Here is a 9,460-nt window from a genome sequence, read left to right as displayed (position 1 = left end):
GTGCGTGCGTGCGTGCGTGCGTGCGTGCGTGTGTGTGTGGTCTCAGCCACATGTGCTGCTAGCAAGAGGAACAGCACACTGATTCTGAGTGCGATTGATAGAGAGCTCAGGGTGATCAAAAGGAGAAGATGTGACAGTCCTGTTCCTGGAAGCAGCTGTCAGACCTGTGGCACATCCTACAGGCTCGGCTCTGTGTGTATTTATCTCTGCGTCTGCCTGCCTGTGTATACATCAACGAATTCATATGAAAGAGTGACTGAATGTACTGCATTACATTGAGGCTCAATGTGGGGAATGTTACCTCTTACAAAATAACTAACTATATCACATTGCTAATTTTCATGGAATGTAAAACATTAGTTATTTTTGTTAAATTTAAAAAATAATAATAATTTACTCCACTCAGTTTAATTACTCATCACTTCCATAGGCAGAAAGTAAACCAACCACATATTAATGTGCTTAAAACAATAAAAACACTTAGCTATGACCCAGCACTCACCCACTCTGTAAAAAAAAATATATATATATATATATATACATACACTGAACAAAATTATAAACGCAACACTTTTGTTTTTGCCCCCATTTGTCATGAGCTGAACTCAAAGATCTAAGACTTTTTCTATGTACACAAAAGGCCTATTTCTCTCAAATATTGTTCACAAATCTGTCTAAATCTGTGTTAGTGAGCACTTCTCCTTTGCCAAGATAATCCATCCACCTCACAGGTGTGGCATATCAAGATGCTGATTAGACAGCATGATTATTGCACAGGTGTGCCTTAGGCTGGCCACAATAAAAGGCCACTCTAAAATTTGTAGTTTTATCACACAGCACAATGCTACAGATGTCGCAAGTTTTTAGGGAGCGTGCAATTGACATGCTGACTGCAGGAATGTCCACCAGAGCTGTTGCCCGTGAATTGAATGTTAATTTCTCTACCATAAGCCATCTCCAAAGGCGTTTCAGAGAATTTGACAGTACATCCAACCGGCCTCACAACCACAGACCACGTGTAACCACACCAGCCCAGGACCTACACATCCAGCATCTTCACCTCCAAGATCATCTGAGACCAGCCACCCGAACAGCTGCTGCAACAATCGGTTTGCATAACCAAAACATTTCTGCACAAACTGTCAGAAACCGTCTCAGGGAAAGTCATCTACATGCTCGTCGTCCTCATCGGGGTCTCGACCTGACTGCAGTTCGTCGTCATAACCGACTTGAGTGGGCAAATGCTCACACTCGATGGCGTCTGGCACTTTGGAGAGATGTTCTCTTCACGGATGAATCCCGGCTTTCACTGTACAGGGCAGATGGCAGAAAGCGTGTATGGCGTCGTGTGGGTGAGCAGTTTAAATTTACCCTTATGACTGGTTTTGTGGTCCAGAGTCACATATTAAAAATCTTTCAGAACCCTAAACCTAACCCAACCACACAGCAACGCCCTAGGAACCACCCGAAACACCACAAAAGCACACAGCAATGTGCTAAAAACCACCCAGAAGCCCTTAACAACCCCTTAGACCCAAACTAAAATACATTTTCATTTAATTGCAAATAAAATTAAATTAAATGTCTGAAAACATTACATTTAGTTCAAACGTAAGTGTATTCTTTTCAAATCTATTATTTCCATAACACATTTCTAATATACTCTTTTTTTATGCTGAAGTGTACTTTTTCAAAGGGATGTTGCAAATGTACTTTTTGAAGTGACCTATAATTTTTTAGGAATTAAAAAAATGTCGTCTTAAGATTTCTTCAAACCTCATATCAGAAGCTTCTAGAACACTGACTGTCTATTTAAAGAGAAAGCGGCAGCCTGTTTGACAAACAGACTCAATATCTTTTGTGTGTAAGAGTGTCTACTACTCTCTCCTGCTCTTTAATCTATTCTACAGACCCTTCAGGCATATTGTAATCCACTCCTGTGAGAATATGAAACCCTCTCAAATCCAACCTGGCAAAAAACATGCCCTAAATAAAAAATAATAAATAAACACCACTATTGTGTTCCTAGGGAGACATAATATTTATACGGTTACACGGGATGCGGAGCGCCGAGAGGTGGAATTTCAATCGCAGAGAAGTGAGAAATTGGAGCCCTGAAACCCATGTTTCATAGACCCAACTCCCTGCTACCTGTGCATGAGAACTAATTACATTCAGCCTCTGAGTGGAGAGAGGAAAAAAAAAATGAAAAGAGAGGCAGAGAGCACTTATCACAGAGAGATAAACACGATAAAGCCTATTAGACCAGCAGCTTTTGTGTGCTAATCGCTCCCTCAGTTAGTGAGCCTACACATAATGATTCAAGCACAGTGACATTCAAATGCCAGATGATTATGACAAAAATCCTAACTGTTGATTATTTCCCTTGATATTAAGATTATTCATTTTGATTAGTGATAGAAGCTTAGCAAGGATGACTTGTTGTAGATGGCATTTTTCATTTGATACTTATTTATTTCCATTTCTCTTCAAATTCTTTCTTCAATTTTTAAGCGATTTATATTTTAGAGGTCCTTCAATTAGCATGCTCAATGTATGCGGTGCTTGGACAGTATTCACTGTAAAACCACTCTCTGAAAAGTTGCATCTCTAAAATCATCCCTTTTAAAGCAACTGGATGCAGTTTTGTGTATTTTTACATCATCTGAGCCCCCTACAGTTCAGTGAGTGAAATTATGTTAAATTAATCACTGTCATAATTAAAGTAGATCGCTGTACACATGCATGTTTCTGCCTTAAAGATCGGACCGTTTGTTTCAATGAACTGGTTCAATTCACTAGTTCATTTATGAAATCACGCAATGCCGTAGCAGATACGCATTATTACAACACCCAATAATGATGTGATATGCGGATGTTTTACATGTCTAAAACATATAAAGTGAATAAACAAGTCTTAGTCAACTACAAAACTTTCATTTCACCCTTTCATTCAAGTGTTCGGTTCATGCATGCTCATATCAGCGGCTCATCGGTCAACGGTCCGAGTCGAACTGTTTATTCAGTTCAGTGACTGTTGGAGGAACTGGAGCACTGATTGAGTTCATTCATCACAGGATCAGATTCGCTGCTACTTTGTACCATTTCAAGTTGGAGTGACTGTCAGGTACATCTGAAAGTGAGTTTTGATTGAGTAACTTGTAGATTTGTGCTGCTCGAGCCATTCATTCTTTTTTAGAGCTGTTTATTCTAGTTCACCAAAAAGAACCGGTTCAAAAGAATGATTCATTCGTGAACCACACATCACTCCGGACCGTTTGCCTGTGGCTCTAGATTACAGGTAATAATGTTGTAAATAATGTTCAGTTTCTTGCACAGACTGATCGTTTTGCTTCATAAGACCTCTATATATCGTCAGGCGCCACGGATATTAATTTTAAATAAATAAATAAATGAATAAAATGAAAAACTAAAATACAATAAATAGCACACAATGACACAACAGGAAACCAAACATGGAATGCTGTAATCGACAGTAGTAGAGGTCTGCAAGCCTGTCGGGTCCCGGGCTCACTCACTGCTGCTACATCCTGGAGGTCCTAAGGACTTTTTTTGGCAGTCACAGGCCAAACTTTAGGAATCAGTCTCTCGGTTGGTGAAGGGCAGAAACTACATTTTTATCAATAAGAAGTCCTGTCCTTCCCGGGCTTGGTACCAGAGGTGGTCTTCTTGCCCTCTAAGAGGTGTCTGGCTTAGAGGCCTGCAAGCCCGTCGGGTCCTGATGGGGTCCGACACTCTGAGTTAATTCGGACCGGGCTCAGGCCATTTTTTTTTTTTACAGATCGGGCTCGGGTCGGACTCGGGCTCATTTAGCTTCTCTCCTTTTATTGTGCCCATATACGCGCCGAGCACACATATGCTACTGTATGAGATATTGTTATATTTATTATATTATAAATATTATACATCGCTGCAATATGCACACATTAGCATACAGGTGACAGTTGACCATGCAGAGCAGTGGTTGCCTCTAATTTCAAATGGCTAGATATTTTTGTTTAAAGCCAGTTTGTTTGTTATAAAGCAAATAGCCAATAAAGGTTTAAGGTGTGATTATGACCCGACCTCGATCCGACCCAATTGCAGAAATAACGCTCAGAAACAGACAGCTTGCACATGTAGTGCTGTTTTTTTGAGCTTCGATCACTTGTTTTTAAACCACAATGCTTAAAAATGCATGCAAATTATGAGTTTTCATGACCATGGCGCACACCAACGTGACGTGAGCACACAAAATAAAGCTTGCCGCAAAGTTACCATGTATATGTTGGGGGGAAATAGTAAGGATATATTTGAATTATTTATTAATAAATTAGTGTTTTCTGAGTCCGTGTCGCAAAGATGAAGATGACAATCCTGATTTGCCATCTCATTAGACGTGCCTTTGAGTAGTGCATCTTTACGGATTTTATAATGAAAGCGTTGGTCGTTACTTTAAAAAACAAAAACTTACATTTAACGAACAAATAAATGCTCCAAACGTTTTTCTAAATTAACTTAATAAAAAAGCGAAACAAAATATAATCACTTTGACATTACATAAAAAACTGAACTATTCTAATAGCTGAAAGAGTAGTATAAGCTGTTTTGGGAGAAGGGGGAAAAAAAGACGGGCTCGGGTCGGACTCGGGCCATGAATTCTGATGAGCTGTCGGACACGGGCCGGGCTAGGGCCTGAGCATCTCGGGCCAGGGCCGGGCTAGGGTCTATATTTGAGGCCCGTGCAGGGCTCTAGTACTAATAATAAAATACAGATGACAAAAGAAATTGTACTGTTGCCATCTCAGCAGAAGCAAACATCTGTGACATATGGACTATATATATAATTCTTTTTAAAATCTGTTTACTGTACACACACAAAATTTTAAAGCTGGGGAGGAGCCGCTTCAAGACGGGGAGGTGCTGATCGAAGTCTGCAGCCGTTTTCATGTGAAGCGGACTCGGGCCATGAATTCTGATGAGCTGTCGGACACGGGCCGGGCTAGGGCCTGAGCATCTCGGGCCAGGGCCGGGCTATGGCCTAAATTTGAGGCCCGTGCAGGGCTCTACAGTAGATCATGGTGCTAACAATGCTAACGCTAGTTAATCATTACACATCTGCCAGGTGCCTAATCCAAAGCAATTTACATTGCATTCACGGTATACATTTAATCAGTTCATGCATTCTCTGGGAACCCATAACCTTGACGTTTCTAGCACCATGCAGTACTGCTTGAGTAACCAGAACACTTTAATCATGTTATTATGTAGGCCTAATTAAACTGTAACTAAAATAATTTCATTCCACAAGGTATGTATGCAGATTCATACAACTACAGCCAAACATTATATATTGCATAAAAATGTTAGTTCTGCTCACATTTCCTACCAGTGTCATTGATGCCACACCAAATGAATTTAGATAAAAAGACTCACACATGTCCACAAATGAACAGGAAAATGGTTCTCATGAAAGCCAGAAAAACTGAAGTAATCAGATCAACGGGTGTTATATCCTGCATTCTCACAGCTTAATGTCTCAGACAATCCACCGGACCAGAAGGAAGCCATTTATAACCAGCGTCCAATGGGAATTCCTTGACTGTTTGTGCTTTGTGTTTTTGATTAATATCTCAACAGATGTGTTGGGCTATAGCCCCCTAAAAATGGCCTAGTGACACCCATGCTGATGTTCATTTACAAGACAAGTAAGAACCAATTATTGGATCAAACTCAAGTTTTAAAATGTGAATTGATGAATTAGATAATTGAAAAATGTAGTTTCAGTGAATAATTACTTACATTTCTGACTTGTGTATGGCTTCAGAAGATTTGGAATAAAGTGCACAAGTTGTACAGGTATGTTTTCTTTAGTAATACTTTCATGCTGTTTTTTTCCGGTCTCTACAGTCTCAACAACCCATTTTAATAGATACATATGTTTGATAATAAAAAAAAAAGTTAATTCCACTGGGAATGTGGATTATTGGATCAAACTCAAGTTTTAAAATGTGAATTGATGAATTAGATAATTGAAAAATGTAGTTTCAGTGAATAATTACTTACATTTCTGACTTGTGTATGGCTTCAGAAGATTTGGAATAAAGTGCACAAGTTGTACAGGTATGTTTTCTTTAGTAATACTTTCATGCTGTTTTTTTCCAGTCTCTACAGTCTCAACAACCCATTTTAATAGATACATATGTTTGATAATTAAAAAAAAAGTTAATTCCACTGGGAATGTGGATGAAGGAGTGATGGAGGGAGAAAAACAGAGAGCATTTATCCACAGTCTGTGTTGTTATTAAGGTCTGTATGAGTTGCCATGGTGGAAATTATTTGTGGAGCTCACTGTTCTTGCCATAATTTTATGGCTCTGACAGATTCTCTTGAACCAAACATGGAAACCAAACATGTCCTCCAAACTATGCTGAAACATCATCGATCATTACTATCCTGCGTGTAACCTGTAGAAAAGTAATATCACAAATGAGAATTCTTTAATATCTCAAATGTTCTCAGTCAGCATTGTAGAAACTACAGTAAGCAGAGAGCAAATTCAGATTCCTGATGAAGTCCAGTTTCTCTGGTGTTCCTCTTGAGAAAAAGTGATGTCTTCTTCAGAATTTCTGAAGAGATGTGCTCAGAATTGCCAAGATACCAAAGTCTGCAGTCAAAGAGTCAAAATATGAACTCAAACATTTCTCCCCAACACCAAATCATCTGGGATTGTGTGTCTACTATTGATTGTATAGCTTCATACTCTTCAAAATAAAGGTTCTTGTAAAAGAGGGGTTTTGCTGCAATGTCAGAAGAACCATTTTTTGGTTCCCCAAAGAACATTTCGGTCAACTGTTCTTAAAAGAACCATTTAGTTTTTCTTAGTGCGAAGAACATTCTAGAAAAAATCTAAAGAACTTTTTCCACTATAAAGAACATTTTGTGTGATGGAAAGGTTCCACGGATGTTCTTCATGGAACCATAGATGCCGATAAAGAAGCTTTATTTTTAAGAGTGCACATAAATCAGATTTGGGAATGGGAACAAATCATTCACAACACATTTTTGAGTGAAAATATTCCTTTAACAGACTGTCAGATGCAAGCGCGGTTGATATAGATCTAGCACTGCTTTCCTTTGTGGGTGTCTGTGTATGTGTGTACGTGATTGCACATCTGCGATAAAACGATGTGATGTATGTATGTGTGCATACTAAATAAGAGAGATGCCTGCAGCGGCACACGAAAAGAGCAGAACGTTCTCTCTCAGAGATTGAGGCAGTTCCCTGGAGAGAAAAAGGGAGGAAAAGAATAGAAAGATCAGCAGCATATGAAAAAGGGAGAGGAGAAGAGAGAAGAGAGGCACGCAGCTCCATCACGGAAGCCTCAGAGGAAAAAATGGAGAGCAAGAGAGACAGAACGAGAGGGACGATCACACGGCTCTTTGAAGAAGTCAGGCATCCATTATGTTTACTATGGGCCGTGTGTTATTAAACAGTAACTCACAGCATCTCATTTCCGCTGTCTGTCGACGGCTGTGCTGAATCGCACAATCACACGGCGGCCCACTTCACCAGGATCCTCTGTGGCAAGAACCCAGAGATTCAGCGCTGAGCTGACCACATTTACAAGCCAACAAAGCAATATGTGTGTCCTCAGCACCTCTTTTTTCTGGACCTGACAGACTCATAGTGCGGAAAACAAAGAAGAATAAGAGAAGAAATTGTTAAATAATGTGTGCAGATCTCATTAGGGTTCCCAGTGCTGGCCTGCTCTGGGAATAGGGCTGTTTTCGGCAATGATTTCAGGAAAAATGTAACATTTTTGCTTTGTTTGCCATCTTTTCTTCAATGTCTGCATTTTGTTGTATTTTTTTGTGCAAACTGAATTTTACGTCTTTGGTCACTTACTTTATTATCATCAAGTACTTCACATGTACTTATTTTAAGAACGACAAAATGTTATTAAAAAAACAATTTAAAATGTCTTTTAAAGTAACATTTTTAATTTAACATTACAAAGTTCATTTTAAAGGTGACATATCATGACAATCAGACTTTTTCCAGGTTGTAAGTGCTATAATCAGGTCCCCGGTGCATCTACCAACCCAGGAAACGTGAAAAAGATTAACCCAGCAACTTGGTTTTGGGAAGCCTTTTTCTGCAAGCGTCTGAGAAAACGAGAGCGTCAGATTTCGCTCCATTTGTGACGTGGCAAAGGGATCTTATTATAATATCACCACCCCTTTATCTGCATGTTTCCACTCACGGCGACGCCATTCTTGTTTTCGCAAGCGACAACGGTGTACCAGTTCTAGTGCCATGGCTAAAGTTTGAGCAAAGCATGCTAACTGTTCTATCGTTCGCTGCACAGACGAGCACAGAACACTATTTAGAGTCCCAGCCTCAGAGGAGACAACAGAGCAGTGGATTTATTTACTGTATATTATACTACTGCCACACAGATCTAATCTAAACATGCAATTTCTTTCCCATCTGTTTACCTTCACAGACATAACCGACTGTTTTTGTAAATGTGTTTTTAACAAACCTTTGTGCATTTGACAGTTTAAGCACAATAAGATATGAAGAGAACTTAGTTTAGTACTCACATGCCATGTGACAGACGCTTTCTGTGCGTGTGCTTCGGATGTGTGCGCTCAGAAAACACTATATCAGAAGTTTAAACTAATGTGGGTTTAAAACGCATGATTTCAGCACGATAGACATGATAATCAAAACCAAACTGACGTTTTTTATCAGAGTATCTGACGTACGAGCTGTAAAGGAACAGCCCTATTCTGGAAAAGGGGGCGGGGAGCAGCAGCTCATTTGCATTTAAAGATACAGGCACGAAAACTGCATGTTTCTGCTTCTCCTCAAAATAGGCATTTTCAAAATGATATAATAAATGATCCGTGGGGTATTTTGATCTGGAACTTCAACAGACACATTCTGGGGACACCTGAGACTCACATTACATCTGTATATTAACCATCAAATGTGTTCTGAATGGCTGATTTTGATGCCTCACACAGTATTTCACTAAATCTTCTTATATCTTCAATTTATGGCTTAACATTCCACAACTGCAACTTGTTATCTTGCATTCTAAAACTAGTTTATCCATAGAGCACAGCAGGATGAGATCTGAGCTTGATCTATGGCAAATACTGAAAGTGAATTTATAATGTAAAATTGTGGTACACAAAGGCAGTGGGTGACCTGAGGTGCTCTCTGAAAACTACCAAGAGAAGCACACAAACATTAACATGTCGAGACCCCACAGCAAGACAATGTCATGACACCAGCCTCCCAAAAAGCACACACACACACACACACACACACACACACACACACACACTAAAGTCACTAAGGAGTCTATCAAACTCAGCATGACAGGCCGTCACATTCAATGACCATATCTGTACTGTCGTTCTATTATTTTTTAGCATGCCCCGG

At 39.6% G+C, this 9,460-nt stretch overlaps 1 long non-coding RNA gene across 1 annotated transcript in view; it reads right to left on the bottom strand.

The window, feature by feature from the left end:
- Positions 1 to 8,848, bottom strand: part of LOC107704292 (uncharacterized) — a 14,874-nt gene extending 6,026 nt beyond the window's left edge. Inside the window, exons 1-2 of the long non-coding RNA XR_001635942.1 lie at positions 8,772 to 8,848; positions 5,529 to 5,530 (exon numbers count right to left, since the gene is read on the bottom strand). This is a non-coding gene — a long non-coding RNA (uncharacterized LOC107704292). The remainder of the gene's footprint in view (positions 1 to 5,528; positions 5,531 to 8,771) is intronic.
- Positions 8,849 to 9,460: the final 612 nt, after the last annotated feature.

This window comes from Sinocyclocheilus anshuiensis, unplaced genomic scaffold (assembly GCF_001515605.1).
Source record: "Sinocyclocheilus anshuiensis isolate Anshui unplaced genomic scaffold, SAMN03320099.WGS_v1.1 scaffold1493, whole genome shotgun sequence".
Lineage (NCBI taxonomy): Eukaryota > Metazoa > Chordata > Actinopteri > Cypriniformes > Cyprinidae > Sinocyclocheilus > Sinocyclocheilus anshuiensis.
The sequence above is the reverse complement of the archived record's forward strand: the minus strand, read 5'-3'. Positions and strand labels throughout refer to the sequence as shown.